Raw genomic sequence first — 22,762 nt, 5'->3', positions numbered from 1 at the left:
GTGAAGAAAAAAAATAAAAAAATAAAAAATAATAATAATGTGATTGCATAATTCTACCCTGGGCTTATCATTCCTCAATAGGGTCACCCCCCAGGGGGTGTTGAGAGAACATCGGAGCCCTGGAAGCTACAATACAGTCATAATAAACATGAATAAACTGTTTTCTAAAACAATATTCTACACCATGGGGTTTTCAAAGTGTGGGAAAGTGAGCCTCCCCCTCAGAGAACAAATGGACAGCTGAGCCCTGTGTGCCCTGTGTAAGACAGAGCCCTGTGTCTTTGATGCACACAGGTGGTTGATGCACTGTAGAAAAATAAACATACATCGGACTTCCTCTGTTTTCCGCTCGCCCCACACTCTGTCTCCCCTCTCACTATAGGTACTAAAATTTGATTCATTTTGCCCCACGCATAGCTGAGTTTAGCCAGATGTTTACAGTTGTTTTTTCTGGTGTATTTTTTCTCACGCTGCGCCTCCTCTGCATTACACTGGCGCCCCCCACCGGGGAGGCGCACCTCACACTTTGAGCACTGCTGTTCTACACCACTGCAACTTCCCTCTGCAGCGTTATGAACCATGAACTTTAAAGTCTTCATTAAACATCTTTAATAAGTCTGTGAAGTAAATTTACTAGGTTTAATTTGCCTGCAATGGCACAAAACAATGTGAGACCAAACTCCTTTCAAAAATCGGATAAATTAAGTTGATATAGAGGAGCGGTTGTCTCGACTGGATTTGGCCTGACCCTGGACAAGCACTAGATAAGGCTGCTTATGGGCTCCAACAGGACATGGAGATGAAGAAGTCAATTTCTATCAAGGAAGGTTCATTTTGAAGGTTCTTACCGATGACTGGCTCCCCATTTCCAACCATGCCCCTGAGGATGGTTAAGGCTGACGCAGAGACCCACTTCAGTGACCTCAATGTTCCAGCCTGGGTGGTGGAGCCCTTTCAGACGGACATGACTGAATCTGAACCTGCTATCCAGGAGCATCTTGTCAGACGTCCAGTGCAATAACGTGGCCCGGGCTACTTTCTGCGCCTTTGGCTTGGGCATCATGTGGGTCAAATATGTCAGTGTTACCTGGTTTCTCTGGGAGAAGACCAGGCTGCGTCTTCTTGCTTTTTCAACAACATAGTTGAGCAGGGTCCTCAGGTCCTCCACATGCAGTCCAAGTACTGTAATCACTTGAACTTTCTGTTCTGAAACACACTACAGCTGAAACTACTTCTCTACAACCCACAGTGAAGAAATTGGCAAAGAACCATCATGCAAAGGTCTCACACTTTTACAGCAATCTTGCTTATTTCCTTTTAAAGTTCAGATAAATCATTTTGATTTTGTTTTTTTTCCCAGTAGCCTCAGACTGTTTCCTTGGTAAGCTCCTTTTGTTTTCCATGGGAACAATTGAGAATTTCAATTGGCATTTCTGACTGCTGTTTGATACCTAATTATAGTTAGAATGTCAGATTTCTAACTGTTTCTGATTAGCTGCCGATTGTGATCAATAACGACACCTAAGCCTGATTAAAGTTTGAATGTCAAATTTCAAACCATTGTATTTGTTTGACACTCAACAAAATATAATTTCTATTCACATGGCTATTCTGCTCCCCGGGAAACTAATGATAACAATTTCCCAACTGTCCAGTTAAATCAAATCTGTTATTTAGCATTCAATGGCATGCTTTATTATCATATAACAAAGAATAATAATCCTAATATGAGAAGAAATAGATAAATAGATAATATATGCACAGCACAAATAATAATCAGAAAATATTATCCATTAATTATAAAGAGAATAATAATCAACGTTAATATCCAGGGAACACAATTGGCCTTCATTTTATTTGAAGGGAGGGTGATAAGGGATTTGGATAAGGGATAGAGGTTGACAACAGCTGCTGTAGATTGTGTCTTAACTGCTACTTTATATACTAGTCAACAGGAAGTGGTACTTTGCAACCCTCAGCCATCAGCGCCTTAGCTTGTTAATACCATGGGAATCTTTGCGAGGTAATCTTTGAAAAGGGCTATCGTCAAATAAATACATTGACATTCATACATTTAAGAGTGCAGTATCTCCTCCCTGGGTCCGTGCCATAATCTGGGGAAAATGACTTTGACATTACAACACAAAAAGGTGAAATGGCGAAATGACACTGGCCCGGTTGTCACCGAAACCTTCAGGCACCCCTGACTGCACGCTAGCTCATTATCTTACAGCTTTCAGCATCAATTGGTTGAAGGGAGGAATGCTGACTAGAAACTGAAGCTGAAGGACAAATGATTAAACTTTTTTACCCAATAATTTGACAAGTACAGGAAAATGGCCAGCTGGGATTCAAAATGTCAAAATCTCACTTAAAATGTATTTTAGTCGGCGTGATAAGGAGCCTGCTGGATGATGAGAAATCCTAATCATGCACAGTGTTCAGACTGCGCTTTCATCCAGACTCTCATCTGGTTCTCTCTGTTCATATTCAATGGTTTCTGCTGCACCAAAGCTCAAACCCAAGCTTAACAGTAGGCAAAGTATTATCCGCCTTTCATGTAAAATCTCATTAAGTTAGTTATCCAACTTCTGAACTCCTTACTGTCCATTTGCCAGATGTTTTTAATGCATTATCGTCACCTCTCTTGAACCCTCTCAACTTTTTTTTTTTTTTTTTCCCTGCCAAAACATTGTGGGAGCTGGGCATCGAGCGGCTGGGAGGTTATTGATGAGTTGCTAATGGAATGCCTATTAAAAGTGTGCATATTGATCCGCTGAGGGCCTGATGACAGTATCATTGCAACAGGGACACAATTGAAAAAGACACGCACTGCCAAGAGGCGGGAGAGGAACGAGGATATGTTTGTTACATTTCTCTCTGTCTTTCTTCTTAATCTCAAATTTGAGTGCAAATGACTTCTATTACAAAAGTGAAAGACACTGAATCAATATCAAACTATACTACCCCCTGCGCCTCCCATCCTCTGACACTCATAGTTTACAGTGATTTATTATTACTTGATTCCTGTCTGTCCCATAATTTGTCATGGCCATTAGCGCTACGGAGGACCTCCCGCTTCTAAACTGTTCCCCTTATTACCCGCCAAACAGATAAAGTGGCTGAGAGTCTAACAGGAGTAATTTGATTCACTGCACATGTGTAATCTTCTGTCCAGTAAAGTTTACATGGCCTTGCTCGCAACATCTGTGGAGTTTTACGAGTTAAACTATTCCTTATGAGATTACTTGGTTGGCCAGTGATGCTTGGTGACTATATTAAACCTGATAAAACTACTTCCATAAAAAATAAGAGAAACAAATCCATAAGAGACAGACGAATATTGGACATGAGACCTCTGTCTGTGTCTTTTTTTTTCTTTAAATTTAAAGAAATAGCTGAATATTTTAGTAAATGCACAAAGATCAAACTCTTTGTTGTTTAAACTTGAGATTCTCTTGAGGTCTGATCTCTTACTTGCCCACATAAAACATTTGATTTGGGTTAATGTTTGGAGTCATTGTCTTGCTGAATAATAAATAAGGAGTGCACATTACCTTGGAGGTGCCAATACAGATGGTTCTGGCAAAAAAAAAAAAAAAACACGGGGTAATCCGGCAAAAAGGTTTAACCTGACTAAGCTTGTCACAGACAGTGAGGTTGCTGTAGTGACTAATGAAATATTTGTAAGCACACATTCCTGCTAGATTTCTTTGTAACATGAATTAATATTTCTACTGTTTACCTTACAATAATTGTGATGAAAGATGAATGAATTGTCACCATGAGTTGTAAAATTCTGTTTCAGAGCATTATAAACCACTTTGATAATCCTTCAAAGTTACTCAAACTGGACTTCAGGATTATACCCGGAGGTTAAATTGAGCCTGTTGAAGCTGAGCTCTGCCTCCTTCAATATCATAGTATTATTATTATTATAATTATAATTATTATTATTATTGTTGTTATTTATTTATTTATTTATTGGTATTTGTAAATCCCCTAGTAAACATTATAGCATACGGGTCTTGATGAGTAATTTCCTAGACTACAAAGAGAGATGTTTGAGGTGGTTTCTACACCCAGATCAATATTAACAACAAGCTTTACAGTTTACTGGTATCAATTATCTGACGTCATCAAACACACATCATCAAATGCATCAGGCACATACAACATAATTATACCATGAGTCTTCATGATGGGAATGGTTAAAGTGGGAACATCCTGTCACTAACTAGTGTGGGTAGAAATGGTACTTCATTACTACCTGTATTTTTTTCTTGAGATATTCAGTAAATTGAATTATGCATATGGATGTTTTATGGGTTTTGAAAATACAGTAGAATCAAAATGTACCTATGTTCTTACAGACTGGCGCCCATGAATGTCTTAATACACCACATCTCATACAGCTGTGAGTTTAGCACCCGTGACTCCATTTATATGTTAACACACGCAGCGGCATCTCAATTTCTACCCTTGCTTTGCATGTGAGGACATTACTGGGCCTGATCACTGCACTCACAAACACAATATCTCGTAGTTTTTCTTAGTATCTGTGTTGCAGATAATAGATGTAAACGTAACATTAGAGAACATCTGTAAAAATGCTCAACTTTAAAATCCCCTTGGTCTGCCTCACTTTATCTGCTCCATTGTTATTGAAGTGCTACAACCAGTTTCTCCAGACCTCGCCCATATCTAGTGTCCAATCTTCAGGGAGGAGCTGTGCACTTACTGTATGACTCACTGTTAACACCTCCGCAATGAATGCTATTGCAGAGCCAGATTGCTGTGATGCTGTTAGTTATTTGTCAAACCTGCTAATGTCCCAAAAACAAAGATTTAAAAAAGCAAGGAAAAGAGTGGCTATGGTCGAGATGGTAATCTTAGCGATATTTACATTTAATACCATACACTTTCAGTGAGACACCGGTAGACTGAGGCAGTGTGTTTAAACACAGAAGGACACTGTATTATAATAAAACATAATGATATCCTTTTATGTGCAGGAGTAAAATTTTAGCTCATCAGCAATCTCTGCCAAATGAAAACCATGTGTGTCCAAAAAAAGCCAATTTTCCTGAGTTAGTTAAAGAGACTGTTTCCCTAAATCAAAAAGGAGCATTTATGTTAAACAAACTGTAATATAATTAATGAGTTCAACATGTTGAACAACTTCTGGTAGTGTAGCACAACAGGTAGCGCCTTGTTTTCAATTGATTGTATACATGATTGACATTAAAATGCATAAGTTCAACGCCATAAACAAGACTCAGATTTAAAGGTTTAATAACATTTGACATACATAAGTATTTATTCAACGGCTAATGCTCAGTTCCTTTAAAATATAATTTTAATAACAGGATTGCCACAAATAACCATCAAATATTTAGTAATTAAAAATGTCTCTTGCTATTTCTTTTATTTATCTTTTTTATAATGGTGATGCTGCTAATATTACCAGTCCCACAACTATCACTTTTTCTACCTATAATATAATGTGCAGTATCTGCCAAAAATGATAAGGAATGTTATTATATTACAACCATATTTCACTATATTGTCATTTGTTTTATCTATTTATACATCAGCCACCATTTACTGGTGCTAAAGCATGAGTTGCTGTTGTTTACAAGTGCATTAATAGACAGTTCTATCGAATGGAAGTCTTGATAAACAATAGCCTTTATCTAATTAGGGAGAATAAAACATGACAAAAAGACAAGAAGAAGAAGAACAGTTGGCAAGTAGGTGTTACAGTGTTAACTTGTGTTGTGCTCAGTGACAGCTGGAGGAGAAGCAACCAAAGCCAGGATCCATTTCAGTGAGACAGATGCAGCTACACAGGCTGCTGTGAGTTGTAACACAGACACTGCACATCTCTTAAATTGTCATATTGCTTTCATTTCATGCAAACACTGTTTAACTACAGTTACCTGCTTGTAGCAACTGCCACCACTTGATGTAAAGTAATGTTGTTGGGGAAGAAGCAGACTGAATTATTACTTATTATTATTATTATTATTATTATTATTACTTACTTACTTACTTACTGTATTAGTATCGTTTTTAAATTAAAAACTCCCTATCACAACCCCCTCTGCATTTCTGAATACTCAGCATGATATTGGTAACAATACAGGAGCAGGACATGTTGTACAGTCTATGCATATCATTAGCCTCTCAAACACTTACATGTATAGTGAATTACAGCACAGAAGAAGAGACCAGTGACAATCACAAATACCACACACACACACACCCACACACACACACACACACACACACACACACACACACACAACACACTGCCAAACAGGTCAGATGAGTGCAGGTAAGAGAGGAGGAAGGACTATGCTAATGTCAGTACACAGAGGGAGTGAGAGAAGCTAGCATACAGGCAGACAGTTGAACTAAAAGCCAGCCAGCATAGACTAACAGGTGTAAAGGTGAGCACTGAAGGCAGGCAGCTCCTGTAGACGGGCAAACAGTCAGAAAGGTGAAGGCAGGCAGTCATACAGATAACCACGCAGTGTGTTTATTAGGCTGCTCGAGTGTCAGGTAAACAGGCAGACAGCTCTCGCTGCTGTACTGTTGTAGCTGGAGAAACGTGGGCACTAGCAGCAGCATAGAGAAGCAGCTATTAGAGCAGCCTTTATCCTGTGCTGCCCACCCCCCCCTTGAGACACACATACACACACAGACTGAGACAACTGGGGGCATTCAACCAACTCAGCTCTGCAAGGTAAATGTATAAATTCGCTTTGCTTACAGTTGAAGGACTCGAGATGGGTGTGTGAATGTGTGTGCGTTCTCTTGATTTATCCAAATTTGAGTTATTAGTTTCTTTCATCCATCACTGCCTGTGTTTACATGCCGCTGGTCATACCCTGGTTAAAGAGCCATTCAGGTTAATCAGTTCACCTGAACGTGTGCTGCTGTAAGATTGAGTCCAGTAAACAAGTTAACAATAGTTTAATCAATAATAATTCATTCAACAAGCAGTAGAAGCTTGATTCAAATGCATTCATTAGTATTATTGTTTTCGACATCAGATGTTACACATGATGCAGTGTGCGCTGGACGGTGAAAAGCAAAGTGTGAAAGTAGCCACAGAAACCAAGTCTGTTGGTTAGAGTGTAGCAGGTTATTGTAGTTCAGTTTCATTTGGTTCCTAAGTAACCAAGTGACGGGGGCTGATAATGAGTGTGTAGGTGCACTGGTTACCATGCAACACACTACACCAAGCCAGCCCTGTCACTGTGTGCTGAGTGTATTTGTGTACCGCCCTCCAGAGGATCCTCCTGAGTAACATTCATTAACAGGAGGGCAGATGGAGAGAGTTAAAGGACCTGCAGTAATGTCGCCTACCCGCTGCGGTTTTGTGTTACTTTTGTGTTACAGTACACACACAGAGCTGGAGGTTGTAATTTAACAGGTGTTGTGGCTGCAGGCTTCAGGTAGCAACTGTATCCCTCTGTGTGTGGGAGAGATACAGATAGAGGAGGGGCGCAGGGGGAGGGGGTCTTAAACATTACTCATTCCTCAAAATAAAAGAAGCGCAGAGACTAGGAAGTCATTATTCATGAGGTTGGAGAGTAATCTCTTTTGGAATGTAACTTTGTAATTTACTCAAGAACTGTGCTTCACATGTTAAGTTACTTGAGCCATTCTGTGACTTTATATTTCCATTTCATCACTTTGTAGAAGAAAGTATTGCACTTTTTACTTTACAGATTAACCTTTACTTTGCGGATTCAGATGAGATATGCACAACATATGATCAGGTAAAATATGATTGATTGTTATAAATTAAACCACCCGTCACTAGATGATGTAGTTCATATTTTTCAGTAATAGTCAACACTATGTCATACACTGTATAATCATAATAATGATAAAGCAGATGCACGGATAATGATATCATATTCTAAAAGGACTAATTCTACATGATGGATGTCACTCTGAAGGGTCTGAAGGAATATGACTTAGGGCGATCTAGTGATTTATTATTGAACTTCTTTAAAGTTGGGGGACTAGCAAGAAACTTTGTTTTGGTCCCAAGTATGGGTTATGCTCCAAAACCTTACAGACACTATTCAACTGTATTTACACCGAGTAGCTCTCCCCATGACTAGTGAAGTTGTCTTTGATGTGTAAAATTGGTGGAGTTAATCTTCCAGTTATAGTTTCGAAGCGGTACTTGTAATGGATGACTATAATGTCACTAAAAATTCTTCATTCATTGCACAGAAAAACTAAGAATGCAACAGCGGCAAGTAGGCTGGAACCACAGGAAGTGGTTCTGTAAACTGTGACACATGTTTACCAGAGAGAGTTTAATAATGTTACTGTTCACCTCAGTTTTTTCTTCCAAATACATGACGAAGCATCTTGGTAGAATATTGTTATGGTCCATTTAAATGATAAAGATAAAATCCAGCGTGCACTTCCAAGTTTGAGAACTTGAAAGAAACAGATTTGATGAGTCAAAATCGATGCAGTTGTCCAGAGTTTTAGTACCTAATTTGGGCCAAACTCCAAAAATCCTTCATTACCCATAGTGCAACTCAAAAGCATCTCTTCTTTAGAGTATCCCTGCCTGATGACATCATCAGAGTTATTTTCTCAGACTTGCCAAAGCTCCTCCAGAGCCACAGAAGATGTTATACAGCTATATTTGCAGGTAAGGCTGTTACATTTTTATTATTATTTGTGCACAGTCAAATTCTCCGGGGAACCACCATGTCACCAGCTGGGGTTGCTGGGAGATTTGTGATGCGACAGCAAAGCTTTAAGAAGTTCAAGAGCGAGATGACGAAGACACCGTTAGAAAGAGAGAGAGACGAAAACACTGTGCAGACAGTTTGAAAGAAGAAACACAGCTCACCTCGCAAACACTTATTAAACCGAACACACTCTCCAGGTGTCTGCAAGACTACAGAGGGTCAACGATATTTGCTCTGACCATAAATTCACTCTCCACAATCATAACAGAAATGGTCCAAGGTTAGCCAACCGTTTGTGAGAATTGATTTGAATTCTGTGCATGTGTGTGGGTGGGCTTTACAGTTGTTTTAGAAATTTCATTGCAGCCACACAAATCCACCGAAGAACTGGCTGTGGGCAAATAACCTAATCTAAATATCGAAGATCTAAAGTTGTGGGATATAATTTGATATGGTTAGCTTGTAGCCATGTTAGCATCAGGGCTCTACGGATCATGCTGTTGGTTGGTTCACAGCTTCTGTGCAGAATGAAACACAGAGATTGCATGGCATAGCTAAAAATGTTTTTTTTTTGCTTCATGCGCAATGTTTTTTTGGTTTTAGTTCACAGGTTACACATATGGGAGGAAGAGATGGATAATTGAAGGGTAAAATTGACTACAGTTAGGTTAGGTCTAGTGATTGTATTCTACAGCTCGGCTCGGTTACATAATTTCCTCATTTGTGTAACCATGAGGAAGTTTGAGGGGTCCGTGTGATATCCATTTTATCACTTGCTTATGACCATGAGGGTCCATGTGTATGTCTGCAGCCCAGAATTTAAGGGCTGACCCCATTTATGTAGAACATTGGTTCCCAACCTGTGGGCTGCAGCCCACTATGGAGCCATGAAGGTATTATAAGTGGGTTGACAAATCATTAGCAAAACACTACAGTTTTAATTTAATATTTTGTATGTAATTAAATGTATTTATAAAAACTAAGAATTTGAAATTCAAAATTAAATGATCTTTTAAAAAAAAATCCTCTCATATCTATTTATTTTTTCTCTTGTCACTGTGATAAGTCACTGTAGGGACTGTGGAGCTTTCTACATGTTTCTGCTACTTTCAATTCAGTACTGAATGTTATAGATATGTAATAGATGAGAGATATGAGAGAGAGAAAATGTAATAGATAAAGTGCTCTAAGAATGCATTTGTTGAATGAATATGTTATGGGGTCGGATGTGGGCCGCAACACAAACTTGGTCGTCTCTGAAGGCAGCTTATTACAACTCATGGTTGTGCTTTATTGGTAGGTTACCTCTAGTGGCTTTAGCAAAAAGTTAGCTATACAAAACAACCAAGTCAGCGTTAGGAGTTATGGGCCGACGAAAGGAAACTGTTTCCCATGTGACACCGATATATTTTCTTATATCCATGACATTTGAAAACCTTTATTGCGTGCTGATTATTATAACTGACGAAGATCCTCTGACCTTAACAAAGTTTTTATTCATAGCCAAACGACATTGTTTTCCTAAACCCAACCATGTTTTATGCATTTCGTGCACATAAGCCTAACCAAACCATGACCATTCCACAACCTTAATCTTGTGTTTATTACTATTGCCATGACAATGAAGGTCTGATACACCTGTTACTGGTATGCTAGGATGGGGACAAATTACCTATGTGGTCGTTTAGGTGTGAGGGCTTGTTTTTTGTGACGTGTATTTAAAAAAAACAAAGTTTTTAAATTTTACTCATCTCTTATTTTTCACCCAAGTGGAATGAAACACGTCAATCTTCAGTTGTTTACTGCACAGTTCTCCCTGTGGTACTGAGGGACTCATGGTGCATGGAAGCTAAATTAGATGCCTGACCTTTCTGATCCTGTTTTCCAACCTCCTCAGGTGTGCTGTATGGATATTTTCAGTTAAGGTTTATATATTTTTTTTAAAGTCAAACTGACCTGTTGGGAGTTTAATAATGTATTATATTTTAGTTTCATCTTTTAAAACCATAACCGTTGAAATTACTTTCATAGACATCATAAAATATCCGTCTTTTTTGTTTTTGTTTGATCTATGTCCATTTTTCCTATATGCCCTTCTGAAAAGCGCTTTACAAATGCTAATTTTATACAAGTGGTACATTAATATTTCCAGCTCCCAGGCATTGTTTTGAACCTGCTGCTCTTTGATTTTCCCCAGCCTTCTTTTCTCTCTCAGCTTTTTTCTCTCTTAATACCATCTGACATTCCTTACCTGCGAGCAGACGTGATATCACCTGTCGTCAATTCGCTTTTTCTTCTGCAACACGATCTGATGTGTCTCTCAAACAACAAAAGGGAACAGAGGAACGGGAGGGGGAGGGCGACGGGAGAGAAGGAGGGAGGGAAGGATGGAGAGGATGGGAGGCTGGTCTACAGAGCGGTATCTCAGACAGTCCAGCACTTTCTTTGTTATCAGCTCTCTGTGTGGGAGAAAAGCATCCCACCTGCTTTATTATCATCAAGCATTGATAAGGATGGCCCTGACTACTCACTCTGCACAAAGGCAAGCTGATACCTCAAGGCCATGTATGTGTGTGTGTGTGTGTGTGTGTGTGTGTGTGTGTGTGTGTGTGTGTGTCTGTGTGTGTGTGTGTGTGTGTGAGGCCACGTCTTGAGGCCCAAAAAACCAGGGGATATCTTTTCCTTTTACTCTTCTACGAGATAATAGTCTTGGTGTGATTTTGTTGAGGTGTTGAGATATTGGCTACAGCTCACTGCAGTACAACGGCGCTCAATGGCATTTGGATGGTGGCATTCAGAGCACCACAAAAAAATGGCTGAATGAAAAAATTTAAAGCAACCGCTCATTCCAAATATAATGTCATGATTTTTCACAGACACTATTGTGCTGTTCCATCTTCCACTGTGGAAAGACTGTGTGTGTGTACGTGTGTGTGTGTGTGCGTGTGTGTGTGTGTGTGTGTGTGTGTGTGTGCGCGTGTGCGTGTGCGTGTGTGTGTGTGTGTGTGTGTGCGCGCGTGCGTGCGTGCGTGTGCGTGTGTGTGTGTGTATGTGTTTAGATGTGCTTTAAAAGAAAGTAGCTTTAACTGAAAGGCTTCACAATGAGTGAATAGTTGTATATCACAATCTCCAGCAGCTGTGTTTTCACGAAGCAGTTACAAAATGTAACATAATGACAAAGAACAGCTGGACAGATGTTGAATCACGTTTTTATGTCATTGTTAATATGTCGAGAAAGCAAAATGTGGACTGTTGTGAGTGCTATGTTTTGAAAGAACTGTGACTGTGTAAACTGTTTGCTTTGGGTAACTAGAACATACTTAGTGCACCCGCACAAATGCTGGTTGATCAGAAGTCGGAGTTGACTCCAATGTGTATCAGGAGATATATGCTAGGTTACACCCTCTTACAGGCCGACAACGTGGGTAACAAGAACTGGAAAGAGGAGAATCTGTACATTTTGGAAAAATGCTTCTGAGAGTGAAAGGCAAAATGCTGGGTATGAAGTAAGAGCTAGCCTGGCTCTCTCTCCAAAGTTCCAAAATAATAACCACCAACTACCTTTTGTTTGTGTAAATCATTAACAATCAGAAATGTAATGAGGGCAAGTTGTGGGGACTCCTGGAAGTCATTGCACCAGGCCACTGATCGCCAGGAAAAATAGTTACACCATGTAAATGTGTAATAAATACAACTTAATCTTTATATTTTTATATCAGTACAGACAAAATGAATGAAAAGAAAGTGAGTAAGAATCATTTCTAAAATGTTCCAAAATGTCCAAAAAAATAAGTAAAATGAAATGAAATAAAGAAATAAACAAAATGCTAATTGGAAAATATCACTGCTTCTTCTTTTGCTTGGGAGTTTTTATTGCAAGACCTTTTTCACGTTTAGTTTGTGGAAGAATAACAAATGACAATAAGGCTAAAGTCCTTGAATAAACTAATGCCTTTTTTTATTTTTCCTTGGTTAGGTTAATCAGGTTAAAATTTCCTTTCTTTGAGATTATTTATAATATTTCAATAGATCTAATAGAGTTGATGGAAAGGTGTTACAGTCCAGGAAACTACAAGTCCTACTAAGTACCTCAAAGTGCTTCTTGTCGTGTGGCACGTGATGCACATGAAGCGTCTTTCATATATCACACAGCAGGAACCATAAGAATTCACTTTCTTTTGAGAGCTGTTGCGTTCGTCTGAGTTGGTCCCCGGAGTGATGTCAGTGGAGGACAGTTGATCCTTTGTTGTGCTAATTAAAACTCAACATAACACCGTAGATTGGGAGAAAACAACAGCAGTAGCAGTATATGTGGCCAAAACCCTCAGTGATGCATACCTCTGGGAATATAGGGTTTTCAAGTTGTTTGTTTTATGAACGCAGAAGAGTGAGTTTTAGAGCACCAGCAAAGTTGAAATTTTGAGGCTTCTGTACTCATTCTGATGTTTGTTTATCGTATTATCATACTCCTACATGAGCCCTGTGATGATGGTGACCAGGCAACAATCAAACTGCACCTCTGTTCTTTCTGTGTTGTCAAGGTCCCGACCTTTACCCTCCTCATGAATTCATAATGCTGCCTGGTCTCCCCTGCATCTCAATTCAGAGAAACAAAAACCCTCATCAGATAAGTTAAATTAAGCAAATACTGCAAGTAGCAGTCATTGTCATAGCGGCGAATAAAGAAAACTACAATATCATTGAAGTGGCTCTTACGTTCCCCAATGTGATAAGTGAAAATCAAACTGTCTCAAATTCAAAAATGTCAATTTTCTTTTCACTCCTGTGACATTTTCTCAGTTTGTTTTTTATGGATTACGTGATTGTCATTGCTTTAGCTGAAGCTGAGTCTTTTTCTCCTGTTCACAGTTTCCAACTCACTGTCTTTAGGTACTCCCCCTTTTTCTCTGTATTTCGCGTATATGGCTGCCACAGCGTGATTCTGACAGAAAAATATTATGATGGATTATTTCGATGACAGCCTTGCAAATGTAGATGAAATCTTGCCTAAAACATTGTAATTAAATACATTTTCAGCCTGCCATATAAGCCCCATTAACACTTGTCAGATAAAATGCTTCCCAATCATATAGGATCCAGATGCATTTGAATATATTATTTACACTTAGCCACCTTTTATGCATCTCCATTACATCTCCACAAATCTGATGATCATTCTTGCTTTCCCCGGGACAGCTACTGAAAATCCATCTGAAGCTGTTTAATAACCGCCCAAATATTCTAGCAGACAAGTTACTAACTGACAACAATCGATCAGCTAGCACAAATACACCATACCAGTGACTGGTATGGACGGCAACTGTCAGTTTCTCCTCCGGATGAACAGACAGTTGCCATCCGTACAACACAGTTTCAGACTTTGAAAACACCTGACTTCAGGTCAATCAGTGTTTGCACTGATCGTGGATCAGGTAAAGGCGACAGCTCTGCTGGCCTTATGATAGTCACTGTTGAAATTGCTGGATTGTGGAAGAAAGCGGCTAATTTCCTGTGCCATTATCGCAGGGGACACACCTGTGGTTTGAAATTCTAGTCTAGTATAATTAGTGAAAGATAGTTAACATTTCCTGGAAATGAGGGAGAGACAGAGTCTAATCCTTACAAAACGTGTCTGATTTTGATCTCTCTTCTACCCGAACTGACTGAATAATTAACTTTTTTTCTCTCCCCCCTTGTATGAAATTGACTTGACAGACGGAAGGAAATATTCTTTCTTGCTGCTTTTCCCTGCGTGGCTGTAAATTGCTGTCTTTAACACTGCAAGCTGTAGTCGTGAAAGGGAGCAAAACGAAATATACTGACTTGTTGGTAAAACACCGGTGAGCATGACCTTTTAGTTAATGGACAAAGTGAGCTGCTGGTGGTGGGATGGTGCTGACGATGTTTCGTGGAAGTTTACTAAATTATTTATTTTAGTTTATTTATGTTAATTTTATGTATTTTGAGGTCTCTGTGTTGGTTTGTGCAAGAGATTCTTCTGGGTTTGCTGGCACCAAACAAAATGAGTTGTTCGTTTCATTATCTCGGAGCGACTTGCAGACGTTTGCAGTCAGTCAGTGACCTTTACTTCTGATTCAGTTTGACTGCGTGTTTGTGCGCTTGAGTGTGTGTGTGCGCATGTCTGCGAGAGAGAGAGTGAGAGAGAGAGAGATTGCAAGAATGAGCGTACAAAGCAATGAGTCAGAACATGATTCAATCTGAATGTTGTTTCATCTGTATTTCCAGGCATAAACTAGTATATACAAAGCTGTGTTTGTCTTTTGATACGTGAATGTACATAAATGTGTGAAGGTCTGCAGGTAAGATCACTTTTACCTTCACTGTTATCAGTCAGGTAAACGTTACAAGACTGAAATTACATTCAATGTAATCTACCTTTTACAAGCTGAACAACGAGCTGAACAGAGCTCAGTAAACAGTATGTAGCACATTTGCTGCCTCCACAGGCCAACAGTGGCGTTAGCAGTGAATGAGAGATGCAGTGATTATTCAAGGTTAGCAAAAATGCAGTAAAATAATCCAAAGTAGGAATCGAGAACAAACTTAAGGAAGGATTAAAGGGATTTTTTTCAACAGTGTCTGTGATGGGCAAATGGCATGATGTTTAGGGAAAGACGTCATTGTTAAAGATATGAACATTAACTGTTGGTGTGTGACAGCAGATGGATATTTTGAATGTTCCCCTCACATATCACGTAAATCATTTAAAAACCGAAGATGTCAAACGTACTCCTCAATGTACCCGCGTCACGGGTTCGAGCAGGAAGTCGGTGGCTGTCACAGCAGGGCTTTGCAGGCGATTTGGCAATGCTTGTTATGAATGTGTCACAACAGGAAGAAGACAAATAAAAGAAACATCAACCTTTTCAGATTCATATCGGTGATCGGGAGAGTTGAAGGTCAGCTGTTTCAAAGCTGCAGCAAAGTTGTCATCTTTGTTCAGTGTGACTTTCAAACCTGCTTAATTATAATTAGGATCAAACTGTAATGCTTAACCAGTCTTTTTTTTCCCTCCAAAACACAGTTTTCCTTGAAACAAACCAGAGCTACTGTGGTGTGGAATTGGACACGTTTGGTAAATGACAGGTTGTGGTTCAACATGCTTTGCTTGGACACTGTACTGTAATTACTGTTGCCGGTTCTTATTATTACACTGTTGTGGCCAACCTTTACTTCTCTGTATTCTCTTCATTTTGCCTAGAACTGGAAAAGTATTTTCCTGCAAAACAACTCATAATATGCTGCATGGTTAGTTAAGTGTCCATACAAGGATGATGAAAGAATTTAGGGCTGTGCAAAGCTGAGTTGATGACCCTGTGATCTTCACTATGATCGAAACACTAGTACTCGTATTTAACAAAAGTTAACCAGGGCAGATAATTAGGTAATCTTTAGGTAAGTACCACATAATGGAATGATGTGAGGGAGCATTCACCTGCTAAGAGATGAGGGCAGATTGTGCTCATAATTGGCTCTCTGTTTTTACAGTTGGTTTTTCCAGATTTTACTTTTGCGGCTTTGCATTAGTTACACCAAGTTATCTTTCTGATCTTTTAATTCCTGAGGTCAAGCGTAGACCTCCCACACTTTGTAACAACCTACCTGAGATGTCAGGCTGACTCACTCTGACTCATCCTTTAAATCACTTCTTTTAAATATACATTTTTAAATTCTTTAAGTGCAGGACTGCCTTTCAGGGCATATTGTCACATTCGTGTCAGAGTATGTTGTCATAGTTCGCCTAATGCTTTGCTTAAGTAAGAAACAGCTTTGCATTCTTTTTTTAAATGTTTGAATAAGTTTGACGTGATACTTGATGTGCGCCGGGTGTCAGTCCCTGAGATGAGGCATGTAATTATACTTCAAAGGAAATGGAACTGAGTCTGCAAATACGCCACACTTGTCTATGTGACAGCACGCACTGTCATGTGTGACAGCGTGCCCTGACACCAAGCAGGTTGTCATAAGATGTGAAGCGGTCTTTCATCTGTAATAACTTAACTTCTAGTAAATTATTACAAATTTAAAAATGGCATGTTTAGAGAAATTGTAATCTTTTTTTTAACATTAGTTTTGTCCATATTAAGGTAACGCTGAGAAATACGCCATGTAAAAAGTGATGCCTTGTGATTCCATGTTTTCTTGTAGGAAACGGCTCATGATAGCTGCCGACAAATTAAGACAGCATGCCATGAAGACTGAGCGAACAAACCAGAGCGTGGTGTACATACAAACACTACACTCACATGCACACATGTAGTCTTACACACATACACTGATCAAAGACCACTTTGTGTCCAATCCCCCACCCCCCTACCACCCCCCCCTCCAAGCAGTTCCTCTCCTCCCTAGTCAATTTGACAAATCCATTAGGGATCCATTACAGAGACTTTATGAAAAGCAGCTACATTAGTTTTCTCCCAGCACTGAGAGGAACATAATAAATAAACCCAGTGATGGTAATGACAGTCCTGAAGGGAGTTTAAGCGAGATATTTGTGTGTGTGTGTGTGTGTGTGTGTGTGTGTGTGTGTGTGTGTGTGTGTGTGTGTGTGTGTGTGTGCACTTGTGTGTGTGTGTGCGCGCACTTGTGTCTGGATGTGTTCTATGTATCCCTGTATGGTTGTAATTTCTGTATTTGCAAACCTAATGTATTTGCATTTCTAAACCTAATATTTGGCGGATTAACTATTTTTTCAGCCTGCTGTGTCTTTCACAGTCCAAAAACTATGATGACTATATATTCCCCTTTGTATATTTGTATGTACCATTTATTTCTATATGCTTGGTGTGTGTCTTTGACATGAAATTCTCTCTTGTAGCATTGTATGTGTATCAACCAAAAGAGTTCTGTGGTGTACAAAAAAAAAATATGTTTGCTTATCAGGCCTGTAATCACCTGCAGATGGCATTGCCAAAGAAATAAAGCAGTGGAGTGTGTTTTTAGCACGTCTTCCCTGCCGCATGCTTAGCTTCCATCCTGCTTTTCTTTATTATGTTAACCGCTGTGACCTTCATTCTTTATGGCCACTTACCTTGATGGCCACAGCACGGCCTGCTGCTGGGGTGATCCATATGGTGCGACCACAACAAAAAGGTTCTTTTTACTATTGTTTGTATACAGAAAGGTGACATTCGTCCCTTTTGTAGCTTCACTAGCAGCAAGGCCTATGGCAGCATTAGCTGGTCTGTCCCCTCGTCTATCCATCCAACACTTCGGTCCACAGCAAGAGGCCACAATGAGGCCAATTTTTTGGATAAATTTGTTGTTACCTCAAGGCTGTCCATCAATAATTACAAATAGCACAGTGCGAGTGTCACCAACATGTTGCAGGAAGCATGAAATTGTAGGAAAATTGATTTGGGAATTATATCTATACAGTATATATATAAAATAAAAATTATAAAATAATTCACTGGATTATTATTTTCCTTTAGAGATGAAAACTACAAACCTAGGGCCACATTCAGAAAGTATCTTATCTTATCATTAGGAATCCTTGTACATATTTCCTGACTAAGAGGGTAATTTTAAGCAAGGGGGATGACATCATATTTCAATAATGAACTTACTGTGAAGAAATCAGAGCCTCTAGAGCCCATGAGCAGGGCTTTATGATTTTAGTTTTGTTTCTGTGAAGAAGAAGAAAAAATGTGGCATTTAGTGTGGGTGCAGAAAAACCTTTACTAATTTGACTGACTTTGATTTGTCAAATGCCATTTAGACAGTTCAAGGAAAAATTCCAGCCTACATTTTGTGAATAAAATGTTTTCAGTTATCCCTACAACATCTGTATGCTAACATTGTACATAAAGGTAATTTCAGAAAGTTTTTCAGTAAAGTTTAATGTAATTTGATAGAAATCGTGATCTTTGTATTCGTCCATTAGATAGTTCAAGTGAGACCCGTCTGTAAGGAACAATGAAACACCTTGACTAGCTGATGTGAAAGCATGGATCTTCTCCAGGCAAAGCAAATGTATAGTTTACTGCACCTTTAAAAGGAATTAAAATTAACTCCACAAAGATTGGCGATCATTGATTAGTCATAAGTCACCATATGCATGTATTGGTGAAGTCAGTGTATAGTCCACATCTCTCCGTAGGAAAGTAGAGGTTTCTCATAAAACTAGACCTTCACTGAGTGGCTTCACCATCACTGCTGCTCAGTGTAGTGTGAACTCGCTTAGTTCTCAGTTTCTCTGTTCAGTTTGATCCCTTGCAATGTGACAGGAAATGCTGTGACAAACTGGGAATTGAGTTCAGGTGGTTCATACAGGTAGGGTCTCAATGATAGACACACACACACACACACACACACACACACACACACACACAGATGGCACTTGCTTGTGATATGTGGTGGGAAAAAAAAAAGATGCAGTAAGTGGTGTTCTGCTTGATACCAGAACTGCACTGCCAAGTTAGAGAACACACACTTACACTCAACACAAACACACACAAACTACCTCTGTGAATGAATATATGACAAAATGTGAAAATAAAATAATAACATGTCAGAAGTGAATGGGTGAATAATAAAGTCTGGCAGGTAGAAAATTGATATTTCTCTTTAAACTGAGAGGTGGCGCTTTAAAACCAATCGTTTTCACCTCGCCGGTGTTGAAAAGACCTGCCACAAACAGGAAGTGGGTATTAGACAAGCTGACAAGCTGTACCAAAAAGTCTGAGCTTCACTTTATGTACAAAGAGGAAAGGCCTAAAGGTGCCCCTTCTTGCCACATTACTTAAAGATGAGTTTTCATCTTTATGAGGCTGCTCGAACCTGAATCCAATACGATCTGCCCAGCAGGACACCCAGATGTTTTGTCAGTTTTTTCTCTCCATTCTCTCTTCAGCTCCGTCAGTGTCCCTGCCTTTCGCTCATATGCCACATACTATTACTGTTCCTCCAAAATAATGTCAAAAGTTTACCTCCCCGGGGACTTTTCTTGCTGCTTTTATTTAACTTGACAAATAGCTTGAGTCACATGTTGTGTTACAGTGGGTTAGCAGTGATAGAGCACCAATCAAGTGTGTGCTTAGCAGAAAACTTCACATTAGTGCATACATGGCTTCAGCTCTTAGGCTTCATTTTCAAAAACAAAAACGGGAAGTTTCAGAAAGTCAAATTTGAGATCTTCACAATGCTATTAACCAAGGAGTTAATAAATAAATAGTGCGTACATTAACAGTGCTGAACCCACAAATAATTATCACTTATAATTATTTTGGCTTCTCGCAGCTCTCATCAACATGTTTTCAAGCTGCAAGGCAGGTGTTTTCACTGACACACCCTCTACCTGCCCTAGCTGTCCAGCACCAAAACAAATTGACTTATGAAATTGTTGAATTATCATAGGTAATGTTTAGTTTACACTAGATTTAATATCATGTAACTAGTGTTTAACATATACGGTTGCATTTTGCTCCCTGTTCATTTTTGTATATCTCATCTTGCTGATGATAATAATTACCATAAAGTCACAATGTCTGTGTGAAGCTGTTCCAATGAGCAGCACCTAAACAATACTGTATTATGATTATGGTTAAATGCAGTGTCCTAATGATCTCTTGTGATGCTTTAGAAAAGCACAAATCGAGCCAGTCACTCTACATTTGTTTGATAATTTGGTTAGTTTATGGAAAACCAGCCAGCCAAGGTTGGGTTTGGTGTTCATATGATATTATAGCTGGAATTATGCATAATAATACCATAGACAAAAGATGTGTTCTGCTAAAAACAGGTCATTGTTTCCTGTTGGAGGTTAAAGAACGTTGCTCTTTTTATTTCCCTTTGCTCTTTCTTGGTATTCTTCCAGCCTCTGTTCGTCCTGCTGCAAAGCTCAGGACCTCTGACATCAGATTTATTAGACTGTCAGTGGACTCAGCAGTGCCTGCGTTGATACCTAGAGATCATGTTGTGAATGTGTTTGTGTGTGTGTGTGTGTGTGTAATTTATTGCACTGTGTATAGGTGCAATTGTGTGCATACACAGATGTGTGCGTGTGGAAGCAGTGTGCTCTTTGTGTGCTAATTGCATGTGTGTAGGCTGTCTACAACTGGCCACATGGTGTGCTGTGGGCACCTGTAACTCAGTGTGGGAGTCACAGGTCAGGGAGTGGAGCTTTAAGCTGCTCTGCTGCACCACTAACACCACAAATGCAACTGACACAACCTGTGTCAACTTTTAGTTTGGTCTTAACATTAAATCTGCTCTGTGCAATCCATGCACACAGGGGCAGTTTGTACAGTATTGTTTTACTCTATGTTTACCAGTGGCTTTAGGTGCTTTGTAGTTTTCGGTCTGCAAACATTTCTTATAGGCAGAGCTACACTGGCGGCAGAAATAATCTCAGTGGTTGATTTAACCCTCATTGACAGCACCAAACGGCCATATTCGTGGAATGTTATTCTGCCTCCCTGTACTGTACTGTAGACTTGACGGCACTGTTCACACTATTGGCAATAAGTGAATTTCGTTCATTGTGGCCACAAGGCCTCTTGGGGACCAGGGATCCCTCAAGAGCAGTCAGAATCACAACAACAGAACTGCTGGGCAGAATGTTGGGCTGTTGCGCAGTGATCACCTTGTTGTCACTGTGGCCCAACCAGGAAAGACGGATCAAAACCTGATGCATGACTGAGACATTTCGGTCACTATTATCGAATTGGCAAATAAATTACAAGTGGTGACATTTAGCAATTGTATGGACTTTTTAAGGCAGATTTTTTGCAGGGCAGTTGAATTGGATTGTTTTACATTGTCCAGGTATTGACAGGCAAACACTAAAATATCCATTAGTGTCAGACACCAGCTGCAATGAGGAGGAAGCAAGTCAAAGGTGCAAAGACAGAATTCTTTGTTGTACCATTTGGTAACAAAAGCTAGTAAATCCAAAAGTGACCAAAAAATCAATTGATTTAACCTGCAGCTTCAGTTTTTCTCAACACCATCACCCTTAGCTCTCACCTGCTGTTAGGTGCACTTAACAGATTTTACAGCTTGGTGGTTGGACATTTTTTTATTGCTGAACTGCACTGTGGGAGGTACGCTTTAACTTCTCACCTCACATTTTTATGTAAACAGGCTCGTGTGTTACACTTTTTTATTAACAATACATTTTTGAATGTGCTCAGATGTAGTTTTGAGATGTTCATGCGACCATATTGCATAGTGCACCCTCAGTCATCTGTAAATAGTGAATCCACCTCCAGTACAGTATAAATATTCTTGAGCTTCCTCTCTAGCCTGTTGTACCCACTGGGGTTTAACTCAACCAATGAGATTACTTTTGCTTGAAGAACACTCATGCCTGTGAGAAATGTTTGTGGACGTAAAACTCCAAATCTGCTGGTTCGCAGCCCTTTTGCCTTACATACCCATCCTGGAGCATATAAAGAATTTCAAAAGAAAATGAAAAAAGAACTGCTCAGGCCATTCATTTCACTCCAGCATGCAGCAATTTCAGCTCACAGTGATAGACGATAGCTTCTGGTGTTTGTTTAGCTGAAGCTAAATGCAAGTTTCAACAAGCTGGTGTTGCAAAATACCCACTACAGCTCTCTGGAGTCTCCATTAGTGGACAGACCCTGCTGGACAGAAGCGCTTGCTTAAGTTGAAGAAACTCTCTCTTTCTTTTTGTGCCATTTTAACCGCGTTGCTCTAGTAGTTGTCATGTTGGTCCCGTCCACTATGGTCCAGACTGAAATATATTTTAACAACTATTGAATGGATTGCCATGAAATCCGGAACATATTTATGGCGCCCAGATAATCCTGACTTTGGTGATATCATCTGAGCACCGCTAGCAGGTTGATAGCTGTTCTGAGCAAAATGTCTAGCCAGTTGTTGGATGGAATATCATGAGGATTTGATGCAAACATCCATGGTCTTTGAGAACAGTGCTGATCCCCTGACGTTTTGCCTAGTTCCATCATCAGTGAGAAGGTCATTGACTTTTTGAAAATGTGAAATGTGCTCCTCAGGCTTAGTATTCAAATTCT

The 22,762-nt window shown here is 39.5% G+C and overlaps 1 protein-coding gene across 1 annotated transcript in view; it reads left to right on the top strand.

Annotated features, from left to right (window-relative positions):
* The first annotated feature begins 6,394 nt into the window (after positions 1–6,394).
* Positions 6,395–22,762, top strand: part of naaladl2 (N-acetylated alpha-linked acidic dipeptidase like 2) — a 367,789-nt gene continuing 351,421 nt past the window's right edge. The window contains exon 1 of the mRNA XM_087180108.1: positions 6,395–6,751. The gene's annotated coding sequence lies outside the window, so the exon portion shown is untranslated. The remainder of the gene's footprint in view (positions 6,752–22,762) is intronic.

The sequence above is a fragment of the Seriola lalandi genome, unplaced genomic scaffold (genome assembly GCF_002814215.2).
Source record: "Seriola lalandi dorsalis isolate HSWRI2012SDOR001 ecotype SW California unplaced genomic scaffold, Sedor1 jcf7180002054890, whole genome shotgun sequence".
Lineage (NCBI taxonomy): Eukaryota > Metazoa > Chordata > Actinopteri > Carangiformes > Carangidae > Seriola > Seriola lalandi.
This window is presented reverse-complemented; position numbering and strand designations above follow the sequence as displayed.